The following is a 17905-nucleotide window of genomic DNA, read 5'->3' on the forward strand; positions in this document are numbered from 1 at the left end:
TGAAGTTGCTCATCATCAGGGTGACAGATGTGGCTTAAATGTGTGTCACTCCCCACGCCCTGTCTGCCAAGCTCGTGTGAAGAAAACTTAATTCCCAGCTCAGCACTGTGGGAAGATGGGAGCTAATGGGAAATGACAAAGTCATGAAGGCCCTGCGCTTATGAACAGATTACATTATCATGGGAGTGGGTTAGTTATCACAAAAATGGGCTTGCTTTAAAAGCAACTAAGACCAACAGAGCCAACAAATCTGGGCCCAGGGGGCCTGCAGAGACTGGTGTACCAACCAAGGACCATTCATGGACAGGACCTAGACCTTGCTCAGAGGTAGCCCATGGCAGCTCAGGTTCCATGTGGGCTCCCTAGTAAGAGAAGAAGGGACATGGACTGTCTGACATGGACTCTGTTGCCAGCTCTTTGATCACTCCCCCTGTTGGGGGGTGGGGGTGCAACCGTGCCAGGCCACAGAGGAAGAGGATCCAGGCAGTCCTACTGAGACTTGATAGGCTAGGGTCAGATGGTAGGAGAGGAGGGCTCCCCCTTTCTGAGGACTAGGGGAGGGGAATGGAGAGAGGAGGGAGGAGAGTGGGATGGGGAGAAGACAAGGGAGGGGGCTATAATAAGGATATAAAGCAAATAAATTATTTAAAAATTAAAAATAAAACAAAAGCAACTTCTGCCCCTTTCTACTTCTACCATGACACAGCGTAAAAGCCTCCACCATAATGCCAGCACCTTTCCCAGCTTCCAGAGCTCCAGAAACGAACCTGCTGTCACTATAACGCCCTTGCCTATGCTATTCTGTTAGAGCAACACAAATGAACGAGAATGGCCAACTCATCTGTTTGTCTTCCACCTGAGTACTAAAATGTCTGTATCCCAAAAGACCCTTCTGTCCCCAAAACCCATTAAGAAAAAGACTTGATCCCATTGTTATTGCTGCTGCATGTCTTATGGTGAGGTGTTGGCTGACAAAAGAAAATAGCTAAGGTCCTAGAGCCACAGGGCAACCAGGCCTGGGCATGACTGACTTTTACAACAACTGACTCACTCACTGTTATAGCCCAACTCTCCAAGGAAAGAATAAAGAGCAGATGAGCAATTACCTTGTTCAGGACTGAAAGCCAGGTAGGTACCTGGCTTTACTGCGAATCCTACTGCTGAAATCCATCCCCAAAAGTAAATTCCAAAGACAACAGCAAACACTGAAACAAGCCCTGGGACCATATGAAGGGAGCTTACACTAGAGCACACCTTGTTTCGGTAAAGCTACACAGGAACAGAACAAACATGTTCTTGCTGAGCTTGCTGGCAGCCAGGGAAAAGAGAGAAAGAAACAGCCTTCGGTGGATAACTCCAGGAAGTCTATGAACTAGCTAGCTCATCAGGACAGGCTTAAGCACAGAAGAGCATCTTCTGAGACTGTGCTGAAGTGATGCAGCATACCCAGTGATTCCAAGGAAACAGGCTTTGTAAAAGAGGCCTCTCTCCTTAAAGTGAAGACCCCAGTGAAGGCCCAACATCCTCTTTTCCCTCAGTGTCACCCATAGGGTGGCAGCTAGATGGAGCTCTGCTAAGAGACATGTGAAGCTGCAGGATGTTACCCAGCAACTTCTGATGAGATGGCTTAGTAACAGGGTAGGAAAATGTGGACAAGAGTCAGCAGCTGTGACAGCCCCGTCTTCACAGCCCTAAGATTCTTAGGAGGGCCTCGCATGGTCGCCTCTGCATGCCTACACAACCTACAAGAAGCTGACCCTCGGGAGAGTATGTTCCCAAGGGAAGGACAGCCAGCAGCTGGTGACCCCTGGCCCTACTCTCCACTGCATGAGGTCTGTCTGCCTTGGCACTTGCTTAGTTGCTTTGATGTGTGAGGAAAATGGTGGCTTTGAACAGAGCCCAGAGGCTGATGGGATCCTAGCCCCTCTGCCAGTCCCCCCTGGCCCCTAATACTCTAACCAGTTCTGAGGAATTCAGCAACCTTACTTGGCAAAGCCCAAGTTCAGAGAATGTTCACCAGCTGAAGCCAGCAACCTGACCTAAGATAGCAGACACAGGTAATGGGGGCAACTCAACAAGCTGTTCTGTTGCCTCTGGGAAGCTAGGCCAACCCAGACACAACGGAACTCCAAAGCCGTGACATTCAAGACATGTTCAGTGTAGTGGGAAAGATGCAGTATTTAAATAAAGGCATGACAGCATAGCCAATCCAACAGGTGGCAACTGCCCAACAGCACATTACCCCATTCCAGGAGCTGCTGACGTACTTAGATGCCATTACAACAAAGTTCCAGCAGGTGGCAGTCCATTGTCTGGATTCCTCATGAGCAGAATGGAGGAGAAAATTATTAGCTTATTGGTGTGTGTGTGTGTGTGTGTGTGTGTGTGTGTGTGTGTGTGTGCGTGCGTGCGTGCGTGCATGTGTGTGTGTGTGTGTTGCTGTGGTGGGTCATTGAAGGTGGAAGGGGTAAAGGCTAGGACTAGGTATTACGGGTGCTGACTGGGTGAATGTTAATGAGGACAGGGTACTCTACTCTGAAAAACACTGGCTCTTTAGGCCCCGGGGACAGACCATTTGTGGCACTTGTATGCCTGGGCCCACTAGTAGCACAAAAGTGCTCAGGAACCCTGAGACTGAACACAAATGAGATCATACTTGGAGCTATGGGGATGGACTTGTGAATAGAGGCTTCTGTGTGAATAAAGACAAAGCCTCTCTTTGTCAAAAGCTCTCTAATACAGAGGAAGGAGGAGAGTTCACAGAATTCCACTTTTGGATGGTGCTGAGGGCTGTAGGAAGAGCCACAAAATAGAATGGCCTCACAGAATGTGCTAGTCTATAATATCCTGTGAGGCACGCTCCAACAGTGGTTCCTGCAGGAATGTTGCCTCATTTCTCCCTGAGGAGTAAGATAAATAAGCTGTGGTCCGCCCCCACCCCTGGGCATTTCGAAAGGATGCCTGATCTTGGCTGTGGAGGGCAGCCTTCCAGTGACATGGGTGTGGGCCGCCATCTGAACCCAACAGACAGCTGAGCCCAACTCAAGTGGCTGAGGATGAAAGTGGAGCAGACAGGACGTCACAATGAAATAGCTGAGCGGACAAGCAGCCAGAGAGATGATTATTTCCTCAGTGCGAGAAAAGGGACCACAGAATGACCCAAGTCTTAGGAACACCAGTTCCCCTTAAGTATCCATGAGCCGTTTAAGAAGGGCACTGCCTTCTTGTTCTCGGGGCTCTATAAGAGCAGGATTTAAGGGACACCCTCAGATGGGAGACCGTAGTCAGGCTTCAAACCATGAGACCGTTGGGTACTTGAACCATGGGTCCAACACACCCCAGCAACATAACACTGGGCACAGGGCCTGGCTGGCCTGTGTGCCGTGACCTCCTGACCTGCGTGGCAAGGATGCCAAGAATACCTGCATTTTCAATGAGCTATATCAGCATGGCACCTGTCAAGGAGCAAGGCCTTTGTGTGAGCTATTATTTCCTCAATGGCCTTCGCAGACGCTAAGGTTCTGTGTCTATGTTACAAAGGAAACTAAGTCTCAGGAACTAACATGACAAAGGCTGGGATTTTACAAGACAGTATAAAGCTGTCTGCCACAGGAAAGAAGAAATGGGTGAAAAAGAAGGAAACAGTGGGCTGTGGGAGATGGTTTGGTCAGTCAAGTGTGTACTGCTCGCAAGTGAGGACCGGAGTTTGGACCCCCAGCACTCATGCAAGCAGTCCGACTACACACTACCTGGGGGGACCGTGAGGGGTAAGTGAGGACAGGCAGATGCTGGGAGCTTGCCAACCAGTCAATCTAGCCAGTTAGTGAGCTCCAGGCTGACACAGAGATCCTCTCTCAAAAATGAGGGTGAAAATCAATCAAGGAAGATATCTGATCCAACTGATCTCCATATGCACATCACACACACACACACACACACACACTTTTTTCTTTTTAATGAAAAATGTACAAAAAAACCGACTCAAAACTTCTCCAAAGCAGCCCTGCTGGACGGTCTGCATTAACTGAGATTTTGATGGTGCACGTGGAGTTAAATAGGCAAATTTCTCTTCGGCTGAGATTCTTGGCCCTTAAGGTATCCCCCTCCTTAAGGTCCACCCCTCCAGAGTGTGGGGTCCAGGGATAGTGGATTCTCTACTTCTCCTGATGTATGCAGTCACAGACCATGTTTTATTTAACAGCCAAGGGTTTGACAGTACTCACTGAAAGAAGCTCTGTTCTAGAAACTTGGTTTGAAGTCCCTTCCCCTGGGGCTTTGCCTCCTCCTGCAACTGATTCCCCTCACAGGAAGTACTATTGATCGGCCTTGTGGCTGCTCTGTCACAGCCCAGGCTTTGAGGTTCCAGTTCCACACTTTCACTTGAGAGGTCTCTGGCTTCCAACTCTGGTGGGCACTATCCATGGCACTCTGGGTATTCATACACTCAGCCCACGACCTGAACATCTGGACCCTGGACTTTGCCCCACAGCCTTTTCTGCTGGCCAGGACCCCAGAGTCATTCTGTGTTTGTTCCCTGGAAAATAACAGTGGCATGAATCTGGATAAATGAGCGCCCTGGTGCCTTGTTCTCCATCTCCCAGGGCCTAGCGTGAGGAGGCACCCATCCGTGCTCTGTGTCAGCAGCATCCCTCCATCCCCACCACTGTTTCTCTAGGAAGAAGCTATCCCGAGCCAGCCTCACCAAGGCAGCCTCACCATGCCAGCCTCACCATGCCTCTGCATTCAAAGGAGGCACAGGGAAGGAGTCCATGGTACCATGAAAGATAGATGAGTCATGTTTGAAGCCTGCTGACTGAAGACCTGTCACCTGACTCCTGCTCTCTTCCTACTGCTTTCCGTCTGTTGATTTGTGTTTTTAAGTGCTGCAGAGTGAGGGAAGAGAGCCTGGTTCTAAAGACTCCAGGAAAAAAAAAAAAAAAGACTCTTCACCGAAAAAACTTACTGCCTGAGGTTGAAGAAAATTCTGGAAAACATCTGCATCTTGTTCTAAGGAAACAAAAGAATGCACTGCTGTTACATGGTGGCCAAGGAGGGATGCTAGCACGAGGGACAGCAGGTGGACAAGCCCCAGGCCCAGGTGTGTCAGGCTGGGGACTGCAGATAGGCAGGCAGCAGGATGGGTGTACCAAAGGCTGAGACTTAGACGGGAGAAGGCACACGAGCCTGCGAGGACCACACGGGAGGGGAGGCAGCACAACAGTCTTCCCCTGCATAGAAGTCGCCTTTCCACCACACACAAAGTGTGCACCGGAGCTTCTGAGGACAGGCCGAGGAGGGCTGTGGGGAGGGCTGCAGAGCAGAAAGCCCCTGGGACGGCGTGGCCCTGTACAGTGCCTGGCCTCTCTAACGCCTCAGCAAGTGGGAGAGGAGGAAGAAGTGATCCTGACTGAACTGGACCACTGGAGGGAGGGAAGGGCACAGGGTCGTAAGATATTGCGTGACAGGCTGATGGGCATGGTGGGACCTCCTGCATCAAATCTCACCTCTGCCACTTGAGGGCTGAGTGTCTTGGGCAAGGAAGGTGGTCTCAAGGGGTGTGGTTTCCTCCTCTGTGGGGACTCCCTCTCTTGTGACTGGCTGGGCTTAGCATAAGAAGAGCACTGGGTACATCTGGCCACCTACTTCAGCCGAAGGGGAAGAAGCTGGGGCTGAGCAAACAGGAGCACAGAGGGCACCTGCCACAGACACAGACCCACACTGGAGACATTAGGAGGAGCCTCAGAGCAGGTGAGGATGGAAAGACAGGGGGATGTGAGCCTCTTATAAAGGAACAGATTAGGAACAATGTTGTCAAGAAACCAGGTGGAGTGGCTGAGGAGAACTGTGGGAAGGGAGAGGAAACTGGAGTGGTCAGTTCTTGGCAGCAGTATTCCAAACACGGGACATTCCTAGAAACAGAAGCAGATGTTTCAAACTCCCCTGAGTTTGCCTGAAACACTGACAGGAGCCCCTGAAGGCAAGCCAGGACCAGGAAAATCAGGAAGCGCATCAGTGGGTGATGGCTATCAGAATTCTGCAGTTACTTGGAGAGAGAGCTAAAGACAGCAAGGAGCAGCGGTTCCCTAGAGAAGAGGGGCCAACAGGAAGGAAGGGGAGTGAATTCAGAATACCAATGGCTGTCTTGTGGTGGGCTGGAGCCTCACAGTGGAAGGGGCTCTGGGCGACACAGCAACAATATGCTCAGGAAGTGTAAGGTCCCTTGTATCCCAGTGGTGCCCCCAAACTTTCCAGCAAACCACTGCTGAGCACCCACGTGAACCAGGTGACTTCTGTGGTGACAGTTTGTTAAGGGAGCAAACGTCCCCATACATACTGCATGTGGCCACCAAACCTCACTTTGCGGTGACTCTGTAACTGTGAAGACGCTGTTGGCATGCTGGACCACGATCAGTCAGTCAACTCTCGACAAATATTTGCTGAAAGCATCCAAGTGCCAGGAACTGTCCTTCACACCACCCCTTGTCCTCATTTGGTCCAAATGCTGGGGGGGGGGGGTGCAGGCAAAGGAAGTGAGCAATTAAGTTATACTGGATGTTGGGTTGTGGTAAATGTGCTGGGGAGGGGCTGGCATAAGGGGAGGAGGGCAAGACACCTGGAGGAGGCAAGGCAGACAGGAGGAGGTGAGTGGGTGGTCCTATAGGCAGAGAAAGTACGCAGCCTGGGCACGAGAGCAGACAGCCAGTCTTGACCCTGAGAAACATGTAGTTCCACTTAGATTTGGGGGTGGGGGAAGGGGGGTTGTTTTTGTTTTGACAGGGTCTCATTCTGCACCTTAGTCTGGTGTAGAATTTACTGTATAGCTCAGGCTGGCTAGAACTTGTAATCCTCCTGTCTCAGTCTCCCAGATGCTGGGGCTGCAGCTGTGGGCCACCATGTCCAGCAGCCCCGCTTATGTCTTTAAGTCAGGTTGCAGCAGTGAGCGAGAAAAAAAAATAACATTTTTATTTTTGTTGTTGTTTTATTTTTGTTTTGGTGCATATATATTGGGGTGCATCAAGGTATAGCAGGGCAGTGTTAGAGAAAGAGATGGTAAGGTTGTGGGGGAGGTGAGGAAATGCTAGTCATAGGTGCATTTCCATGCTGGTGCAAATGATAGGCTGTGACATCAGTTCTCCTGAGTATTCTAGAGAAAGCAGGAATATTATTTCCTGACTCTTAAACATGGGACTTGTACGGAGGCCTCCAGCCACGGGGGATTGTGTTCGGAGGCCTCCATCCTGGACTCCATTTGCCAAGAACACACCCCCCGAGCCCCATCAAGGAACTGTGTTAGAAGCCTAGACGTCTGAGCTGTACCAAGAATGCAGTGCTGCGTGGAGGTAAAACAGACAAGACTCGCGCCTCCCGCCCTTCTGAACAGTCACCACCTCCCCTCGGGGACAGCAAGCAGGCACCTAGGCCATGGCCAGCCCTGACCTCTCATTCTCCCCTGAGATGGTCTGGAGGAGACACTGCTCACCACCAGCCTAGAAACGACAACACTGAGTCGGAGAGGTGAAGCCACCTGTGCAAGATCACACAGCTGGAAGGGACCGGCCAGGAGCAGAGCCCAGACATACCCAGCAGCATGGCCAGGACCACACAGGCTTCGGTGACTCAGCAAATCTGAGCCCTGGCCCAACTGGTAGAAGTGGACTGGGCAGGCTCACCCCAAGGCCCGCCTGTGCTGCCCGGCTGCCAAACCCAGGAATTAACTAGGGCACTGGGGAAGGAGCAAACCTGTCTGAGGGAACGCATAACCAAAGGTTAACCAGATTAGCTTTCTACCAAGACACAGATGGAACTTTCCAGAGTGCACTGGCCTTTTGCCTTTCCTGCAAGCACAATGTGCCCACGACCACTTAATCTAACCAAGACTCCTGGGGTCCCCTTCTGCCCCAGATCCAACAGGCAGGTCTGAAGGAATCCTGACCCCCTGAGTTCCTCTCAGCTGAAACAGACAGAGATTGCTTTCTCTCACTTGTTTCTTTCCTTTAAGATAGGGAAAAACAAAACAAAACAAAACAAAAAACAACTCTTTCGATTTCAGTTTCGTTTTTGAATGTTGGTTATAGCAGGAGAATACTCTGATTCTAAGGCTCTGAGTTGTAGTTCTAGCATATTTTTTTCTGAGAAAACATTGAGCATAGGATCACAATGCTGAGCTTTTATTCTGTGCCCTGGAGGAAGATTCTCTTGCTTCCCCAGAGCAAGCTCAGTAACTACCACCTCTCTGCTCACTGAGGCAGCTAGGCCTCACAGACACTAAGTGATTGCTGAAGGAGTACCCTTTGTTGGAATATAAAAGGACAAACTAAAGCAGACCCTCAACTAGCACAAAACTACAAAAAGGCAAACCTTTGATGGGAAAATTAGCAAAGGAAAAGAACCAGAAATTACAGACCATAAAATGCAAAGAATAGGAAATGCAAAGAAAAGGAAAACACTTTTAATGTCCTCAGGTCAAAAGGAGCAAGATGTCACTTTCTCTGCTTTTTCTTTCTTTGTTTTGTTTTTGTTTTTTGAGACAAGGTTTCTCTGTGTAGCCCTGGCTGTCCTAGCATTCACTCTGCAGACCAGGCTAGCCTCAAATTTACAGAGATCCTCCTGCCTCTACCTCCTGAATGCTGGGATTGAAGGCGTACACCACCACTGCCTGGACACTTTCCCTGCTTTTATTAGAAAAGGTTACATCTTAAAGATACAACTGGTATCAGTGAAGATAAGATAAAAAAACAGGTCAAGGGCTAAGGAGATGGCTCAGCAGTTTAAAGCAGTTGCTGCTCATGCAGCCGACACAGATTCAGTTACATATAGCATCCATATAGCGGCTTACAACTGTCTATAACTCATTCCAGGAGATCCAAAACCCTCTTCCAACCTCCATGGGCAGGCACTACCTATACACGGTACACTTAATATAAAAGTAAATATTTTTTAAAAAGCAGGTCAATCCACCATTAGTCATGATGTAAACTGGTGTGGACTTTTAGCAAGAAATTTGACAGTACGTGTATATGCAAACCTTTAAAAAGGGTTATCCCAAGTTAGGTGGATCTCTGTGAGTTCGAGGCCAGCATGATTTACACAGTGAGCTCCAGGAAAACTAGGGCAATAGAGAGAGACTCTGTCTCAAAAACAACAACAGTAACGGGGTAGTGGTGTGTCATCTGTTTGCCCAAGTAATTTCTCTTCAGACAAGGTCTCACTATGTAGGTCTGGCTAGCTGGCCCCAAACTCACAGAGATCCGCCTGCCTCTGCTTCCCAAGTTCTAGAGTTAAAGGCGCGTGTCACCCACCACGCCTCACCCAGCCTAGGTAATTTCCTCCATAAATTAGCTGTTCCAGTTAAAGATATCACATGGCGCAATGTACTCCCTTAGTAGACGCCATCAGTGCATGTGCAGGGACTTTCTTAGAGCCTTATAATAAATAGTCAGAAACATCTAACTAGCCACAAAGAGAGATGTTAGTTAAACTTTGAGTGATGTGGTTGGAGAGATGGTTCGGCAGTTAAAAGTATATGCTGTTCTTTCAGAGGACCTGAGTTTGGTTTCCAACAATCATGTTAGGCAGCTTCTAACTCTGATGCCCTCCTCTGGCCTATACACACATACACCATACACACAGACACAATTTAAAAAATTATGGGTATATTTAAGATGAGATATTACAATAGTTATTCAAATTATTCTTAAGACTATAACAACTTGCAAAATATTCCTGTAAATGTTAAATTTTAAAAGGGCACAGAGCACATACACAATATTCCTAACCTCATTACATAGCTACATAAAAACAATGCTATGAGCACTACCAGAATAGTGACCCAATTGGTGAGATGAGTTAATTGTTTTATTATGAAGACTTGATTCTCCATCTTTGCGTGTGCTAAACATGAATTATTTATATAGTAACATTTAAGAAAATGTTAATAGGAATTGTCTTTGGGACTGAGCTAATGAGCACTGACTCAAATCGTTTGGTTTTCTGTCTACTTTGTACCCTTCTCTGGAAAGCCGAACAGTAAGCCTTACTATTACGTTTTGGAATTAGCTGCAAACCTGTTGCTAAGAAGAGTGTGTAAGGAAGATGCAAGATAGAACAACAAAGGGCAGAAAATCCTCAAGACCATCTCCACCAGATGGAGGCCTTGTGGAAAGATTGATGCAAGGCGTGCTAGGAACCTCAGGCTTCCTGACAACACATGCTTTGCGGCCAGACCTATCCTCATCACAAAGACTGTGCGTCTGTGGGCAAGAGGGTCAGCCGTGCCCCTGGTGCTGGGCTAGGCTCAGGAGCCCACTTTCCTGCTCAGGCCTGCACAGCTCCGAGTCTACGCCGGAATGTAGGCAGAAAGACAATAAAATGACCCTAACAAACCTGGGAAAGATGAGAGAAAGCAGGTGGGTCTTCTTTTGTGGGGTGATGGTGGTGGTGGTGGGGATTCCGTGTGGGTGTGACAACACGAATGTGAAACAGACATGGCAAAGATGACCAGGGATGAAGTTGGGGCTGTTCCCAGCTCTGAGACCATACGGCTTTAAAAGGTCAGAGGTCATCAGAATACGTTCTCTGACAAACAATAGGCACAACCAGGTATTCTGCATATCCTTAGCAAAAGGACATTTCCAACAGAAATAAAAACATGTCTTTTTATTTCAAGCCTGACCTAAGGCTTCCTGAGTTAATTCATAGACCACAGCAAACTATAGATACTTGTGCACAAGCTTACTCCTTTCATACTTTCAAAGAAGCAATACAAAGTTTGGGGTTTGTATGTCCGTGTGCGTGCGTGTGTTGTTTGTGGGTTTGTTTGTTTCTTTACTTACTTATTGAGATAGGGTCTTACTGTGGTGCCCAGGCCAACCCTGAATTTGTGAGAGCCTGCCTTAGCCTTCCAAGCAATAGGTTTAACCACACTCAACATTTGCACAAGTATTTTCCACGTCTTTCACTCCCTTGAAACAAAACCTGTCAATAATATAACCAGGAGAAACTTATTTACAGTTAATAATATTCCCTGTGTGTAATACAAGTAATACTAAAAGAATTTGTATAATACAAAACTGAATTAAAGCTGGTTAACAAAATGCATTAAGTTAATATGTAAACACATCTTCACACGAGACATTATTAATGTACAGCATAACAAGATGCTGGGTCTTTTCGTAAAATACCACTACTCATACACGTGGCAGTGGAGTTCTTAGAAAAATTCAGTATAAATTAAAAACATGCAGAAGTTATTTGCTCCTCTGTAGCATGAAGTCTGGTTCCAGGCTCAGCTCATCACAAACAGGAAGGAACAGCGCACAGTTGTGCGGATGGACAATCCCGCCTTCTGGAAGGGTTATCCTTCCCACAGAAGCCCAGTTTGCTCACGGCACCTGCCAAACCACCCACACATTTCCAATATACCCTACAGGGGGCGCTGGACGCCCACTCAGAGCTTCATGCTACAGCCCTCCCGAAAGGAAAGGCATAGAAATTCAGATGTTTACCCAAAACCAGACAAAAATCATTAGCTGACAGGACTCCTGGAGGACGAATGAGAGGAGGAGGAGGAAGAGCAAGAGCTGGTGGAGGAAGAAGGAAGTCACCCGGCTAATATTTACACTCATAACCACCAGGCATTATTCATTGGACCTCGTCAACTTTCCGCTGCACGGTGGCACCCTTTCCACCATATTTTCAAGCAAAGACATGGCATTTCAGGAAAGTCACTCTGCTGCCCTGGGATGCACTATAGGGACTGCAAGGCAGCCCTCACCCAACCCTTCAGCACTGCTTCAAGCTGCTGCCTTCCATACCTCAGGTCCCTCATCAAGGCTGATGTCTCTAGAAATCTGACTGGAACACAAAAGCAGCTCAACAAGAGAAAGACAGCCGGCTCCTGGCCTCTCGGCCTCTGAGCCTGCGCACAGGGGGCGAAGCTGCCTGTGCAGTAACAGGTTGACTTTACCTCCACCCCAGGGGAGGCTGACTGAGCCGGGCCACTGCAGGAAAAGGACCGTTAGCACCTGTACGCCAAGCGATGGAACTTTTGGGACTGGTAGTCATCAAATCCAACAGGCAGGGTGCTCCGTGAGACAGAACACCGTGTTAGAGGTTTGCAGACACCGCTCTCTGCTGTCCGCTGTCAGGCACTGAAGCTGTGAGCAGGCACTTTAACAAGAGGCTGGGTGTTGGTATGACATAGCCCGCAATGGTCACCTGGATCTACCCGTCACTTCAGGAGTCTTGTGAGACCTGGCTGTGCCAGGATGACCCCATTTGCTGCTGACAGGGCAAAGGCCTCGGCCCTTGCAGTCCATTTCATCTTAACAGACTCTGAAGAGTTTTCATGGAGAAGGGCTCAACTTGGATGCCTGTCGAATAACTTCTTGCAAAATAAGCAAGGCCGGCCCAAGCCTGGTCATGGACTTCTGTGTAGCATGACAGACAGAAGGCTGTGGGTTACTGGCGCACCAGCGCTCAGAGCACAGGCTTGGGAGTCACTGCTTCTGCCCAGCTCTGCTCACCGCTTACATATGTGGGTGGCTCTGAACAAGCTCCGACACTGTGCACGGCCCCTCACTAGCAAAATGCCTCGTACCCAAGGACAAGAATCTGAGAAAGACGCTGAGAACATTGAAGGCACAAGGCAAGCACACACCCAATCAACACTCCCTTATTAATTTAAGATGAAGGCAAGTCATCTGAGAGTGGCTAGAGGCCTGCACCCATACCTAGGCACATACACATATTAAAAATCATGTGTGTGTGTATATATATATATATATATATATATATATATATATATATATATATATATAAATAATTTGGAAGGGATGGGAGAGATGGCTCAGTAGTTAAGAGTGCCTACTGTTTTACAGAGGACCCAGGTTCGGTTCCCAATGCCACACTGGGTGACTCACAGTTATCTCTGAGCCCAGCTTCTGAGAACCCAGCACTCTCCTGTCCTCTGCTAGCCCTCACATGCACACACCACACAGAGATACATGTATACGCACATAATTTAAGATAAACCATAAAGGAGTGGTTGGGGGAGATACAAAATTAGGGAAGGGAAGGGGCCCGAGTCCAGAGCCAGGTTTTCCATGACTACAGATCTCTGCTCTGTGTGGCTACAAGGGGCAAAAGTAGGTCACCGAGGAAACACTGGCAAAGCAGAATGGAGGTCAGAAGAAAGAAGAAACTTCTTCATGCTGGAGGCATCCAGAAGAGGGAGCGGGCTGTCTGGTGGTTAGAAGGCTGAGGCCAGGAGATGGCTCATCGTGTGCCACATAGGCAGGCCTGTGTGTACTAGTCCTGGGCCAGAGAAAGTGGCCTGGGGTGCTCCTTCCACAGAAGCACCGATTGCTGTGATAAACTGCAGGAGTACTGATAGCTGAGGGCGTGGCTGGCAGGCCTAAGGAAAGAGCAGTGGACTTCGGACTGGCAGTGGCACACACAGCCCTCAGGGCTTTTCCTTTTTGCTGTCAAGAGCACCAGTTGGTGGGAAGGGAGGCGGGTGGCATCAGGGACCAGCTACGGTTCAGAGAACCAAACACGTTGAGGACATCATTCCGGTGACGTCTGTCTACTTTGGGGGATTTAACGTTAGCATCATTGACCACTGCCAGACTGAAGGTGGAGGAGGAGTACAAAGCAGTGGGCCAGGCTACCTCATGTGCTGTGCTGGGCGCAGAGAAGCCAGGGCGCTGTCTCCGTTTATGGCATCTTCTCTGCAAAGGAGTCAGGGTTCTTTGCCTCCTGGTTTTCACCGTTGCTTCACCACACAACCACAGACACACACCCTGGCCTGGGTCTTAGCAGTGGGCATCTTCTGGGTACCTACCATATGCAAGTCACTAAGACAGAGAAAAGGCCAGTAGCAGGAGACGGGAGGGACAAGAAGAGAGTCCTACCCCAGCACAAGGCACCCAGGGAACATTGCTGCCTTTATAAAACTATAAAACTAAAAATAAATTTAGAACTAGCAACTGTTTGCCAACAAATGTTGTTTGTATTAAAACAATACAATTCAAGAAAAAATATATTTCCTGCTCATGGGCTATTTTCCAAGTATTTCCTGTATACTTGTTTTCGGTCATTTACATAGTCTCAACTCTGAGAACTTGAAAGTGGCTATCAGACATGAAGAGAGAACGAAGGCACAAAAATGACTGCGGGCACACCTACACCATCTGCCAACATGTGGTGGCAGTGGGGGAGCCTCTGCCTAGGCTGGCCAACATCCCACTGGGTGAGAATGTAATCCAAAGCGAGGCTGCTGGATCTGTCCACAGCTGGATCTGCCCGCAGCTGCCCTCCCAAGCCCTGGCAGGAGCAGCTCAAGCCCCATCACATCTCTATCCTTTACTCTATTTGACTGTAACCAAATCCCACAGTTTGGTAACAACTACCCCACATACCAAGAACCACTGCTCCCCTCGCAGCTCTCCCTGCTGACTGCTCTGGGCTGAATTTAGGCCTGTAACTCCTCCTCTGTGGCCTGCTCTCCTCAAAGCCACTGACCTCCAGCACTGTCTACTGGTGGCTAACAATCAGCTCCCATACAAAGGTTTCCTGAGGTCTGTTGCCCCTCTCAGCCTCAGGCCCTCTCTGCCCAGGACAAGAAAGGGACATAGGTTTCACTTTATACACCAAGTCCTGTCCACTGACATTGGTGACCAGAGTATCCTTCTGCCTGGGGTAGGGTGGCAGGGCTGGGAATATAGCCCACATGCTACCCACAAGCCGTCTAACAAAAGGGCATTCAATCGGACCCAGAGAGCCTGGCCCTGGCCTGTACCCTAGTGAAATCCCCTCAGCAAGCCCTCACGCACCTCTGAAGTCTCAGGGTCCACTTCCACTGTGCCCACACACTTCTGCACCATGCTTGCCTCCTCCCTGTGCTCAGCAAATGTGCAGCACCTCTTCCCACCAGAAAACTTTACAGCATCCATAAAGCAGCAGCTCCTGGGGAGGGAGTGTCAAGGAGCAACTGAATTGACCTTTGCCAGAATTTCTACTCTTGTATCTGTGTACATTTGTAATTCACTCTACTGACCCACCACGACTGACCAACTATCTCAGTGTCTGTTTTCCAAGACTGTGACCCTGGAAGTGCAAAACTCAAATCAATCTAATCACCAATTTGAGTGTCATACAGTGAGACACTGCTGAGAGCTTAGGAAGCATAGAGGCTCCCCTAGCCCTGGCCCCGTGTATCCCGTTTGCTGCGACTTACCTTGAGGCTCTGGGGCTCTGGGCAGCATCTCTCTGGAACTAAGCATCCCATTTACAGTATGGTGTGCTGAACTGAGGCCCTCCGCAGACCCTCCCAGCTCTGACACACTACAAGAGCAGAGCTAAAAAATACACAGGCTTCCTGGCTTCCTGAGACTATGGGCTAATAGGCACCCAAGGCTGGGCTCAGGAGACAGCAAAGCGCTAGTGGCTCCTCAGAGTGGCACAGATCCACTGCTGCAGGGAGCCAATGTCCCGAAATGGGTAGTTAGAATATTGGGATATGTGTGTGCGCAGCTAAGTATAACAGACAATGAAGAATGATTTTATCTCTCTCTGAGGACGCATGAGTACACTACTCTATATTTATACCTTCTGTCTCCTAATTTAGACCAGAACTTTTTTTTTTCTGATCAGCCCTCACTTGCCAATACTTTCTCTCTACAGCTAAATGAAGAACTGGAGTCATGCAAGTTCACAGACTGAATGGACGGCTGATTTACAAAGCCCTCTGAATGTGGCCGCAGGCTGATGCTAGCAACCCCATAATTAGCTTTGCAGTGATGTAGTCTTTTTTTTTTTTTTTTTTAATAACTCAGTCTTCCTTCTGGGATGAAGGGAAAGATGGAATTTGTTAAAAATAAATTGAGATTTAGTGGCTTTCCAGCCTTCTGCTGATTGGTGCTCTAAATATTCTATAAATAAGAGAAGGCCTGCCCTATAGTGCACTGTAAACACCCACAGACACTCGGAGCCAAATTCTTCCAATTATGACCCTGTGCCTGTTGCCAAGCTACCGCAAGGACCTACTTGAAAGGCAGCCATCTAGGCCATTTCCTGATTAAGCTGCCCCGTAGCTAGGAATCCAGGCCTGTTTCTCTGGCCTCGCAGCCAGTCCCAAATAACCATTCTGTGTTCCCGAATTAAGCCTTTTCCTTGTGATAGAATTACAATTCAAAGGTTACTGCAAAACTCACTATGCACCCAACTGTCCGTCGGCCTGGGCTGGGTGGCTATCACACTGAGACTTTCAAAATCAGGCAACTGAAGTGCAGTTCTAGTGGCGTTTCTAATTGTGTTCAACAAATCAAGGTCAAACAAAAGTAGGTCAGCTGTCAACATAACAGGTGAGTCAGATATAGCCGGCCCTGCTGCACAGCTGCGTCCTGACCAGCAGGGGGCACCACTGCACAACGCAGAGGCTCCAACGGCCCTTCAACAAGTCCTCACCACACCCCACGAGGGGCAGCACGGGTGGCATGGGGCACTGTGCCTACCGATCTGTGGTTCAAACAGCAGTGCTTCCTGGCGTTCACCAGGCGGGTCTGCACAGCCCTTAAAGGACTGCAGGCTGAGAGGCAGGCTGCGAGCGCCATGTGTCACTGAGATTACTTCCAGCTCCTTAGAAACCAGGATGCTCCAAGCAGTGTGAAGCAAAATGAGCTCAGGCTAGAATAGAAGCCGTCTGCCCCCAAACGGGAGGCTCCCTGCTCGCTGTAGGCTCACCTGGGGGTGGACGAAGAGGACACCACCTGAGAACAGTGAGAAGCCCGGGGACCTGCTTCCTGCTCCACACACATCCACTCTGAGTGGCAGCCGGTTAGTGAACTGGCACCTCCCAAAGGAGAACCAAGGTGTGCGTGCGGTCCAGCTTCCGAACTCACAGTTGGAGTCTATATTATACAGTTATAGGGACAGGTTCTTCGAAGCAGACATACAGAAATGTTGGGAAGCAGGGGTCCCGAAGCTCCTCAGAGAGGGCTCCAATCGACAGTGGTCCTCCCCACTGCTGTCATGTGGAACAGGGTTCTTTTTCTACTCTTCACTGGCTGATAACATGTACATTCCTAGAGCCTGGGCGGCAGGTCAGCCCTCTCTCTGCCTTGCTTTGTTCCCTCAGCATAGTGACAGCAACATTGAGGGCCCTTAGCGATCACTCTGTGCATACCCAGGGCGGAAATGAGCATGTGCACAGACCTCTGTGAAGAGCTCAACAGGAGAACCCCCACAGCAATGCTACAGAAACGGTCCTTCTGCACAATGGGGTGAAGTAAGGCTGGGGGGTGCCAGTCTGCACAGGGGTGCATATTTAGTAAGCAATGGAGCTGGATTTCAGAGCCGCTCACACAACATTCCAGCCCTGGTTTTGCAGTGAGCACCCACTGCTAGAATCGAGACTCTAGAAGCAGCAAAGGGCAACAACTTGAGGCAGAACCCACTCATCAGGAAGAACTTTCCCATCAGCCACCTAATGAATACACAGCAGGCTCAGCTCCTGCATCCCACATCTAGGTCCCATTCTCATCTTCACAGAGCACTGACAACCACCGCCGGAGCAGGATGGAGAATTCTGGGCCTTTTCTCAGTGGCAGTGACAGTCATCATAGGCGTCGCTGTTAGCAACGGCAGGCTATTCCACGGTTCTCTGGAAAAGTTCCAAGGAGAGGCCTGCAAGCAAGTCTGTGCCTGGCAGTGGTAAGGTCCTTGGAATTTGCCTCTTCTCAAACCAAGAACTCAAAATCTGAACAATAAGAGGGAGACAGTGGAGCACGGTCTTTAAAATTGAAATCTCCCAAGTCTTTAAGTTGACAAGTGAACACTGTATCGACCTGAATTGAGAACACTCATCTCCGCTGAAGCTAAGTTTATCCCCATTATAGTCTATACA

At 49.1% G+C, this 17905-nt stretch overlaps 1 protein-coding gene across 6 annotated transcripts in view; it reads right to left on the reverse strand.

Moving 5' to 3' along the window:
* Bmal1 (basic helix-loop-helix ARNT like 1) overlaps positions 1-17905 on the reverse strand; it is a 94670-nt gene that overhangs the window by 39539 nt on the left and 37226 nt on the right. Inside the window, exon 3 of one of the 6 annotated variants that reach the window (XM_060367010.1) lies at positions 4964-5007. The exons of the other annotated variants lie outside the window; for them this stretch is intronic. The gene's annotated coding sequence lies outside the window, so the exon portion shown is untranslated. The remainder of the gene's footprint in view (positions 1-4963; positions 5008-17905) is intronic. 6 annotated transcript variants of the gene reach the window in all.

This window comes from Meriones unguiculatus, chromosome 14 (assembly GCF_030254825.1).
Source record: "Meriones unguiculatus strain TT.TT164.6M chromosome 14, Bangor_MerUng_6.1, whole genome shotgun sequence".
Classification (NCBI taxonomy): Eukaryota; Metazoa; Chordata; class Mammalia; order Rodentia; family Muridae; genus Meriones; species Meriones unguiculatus.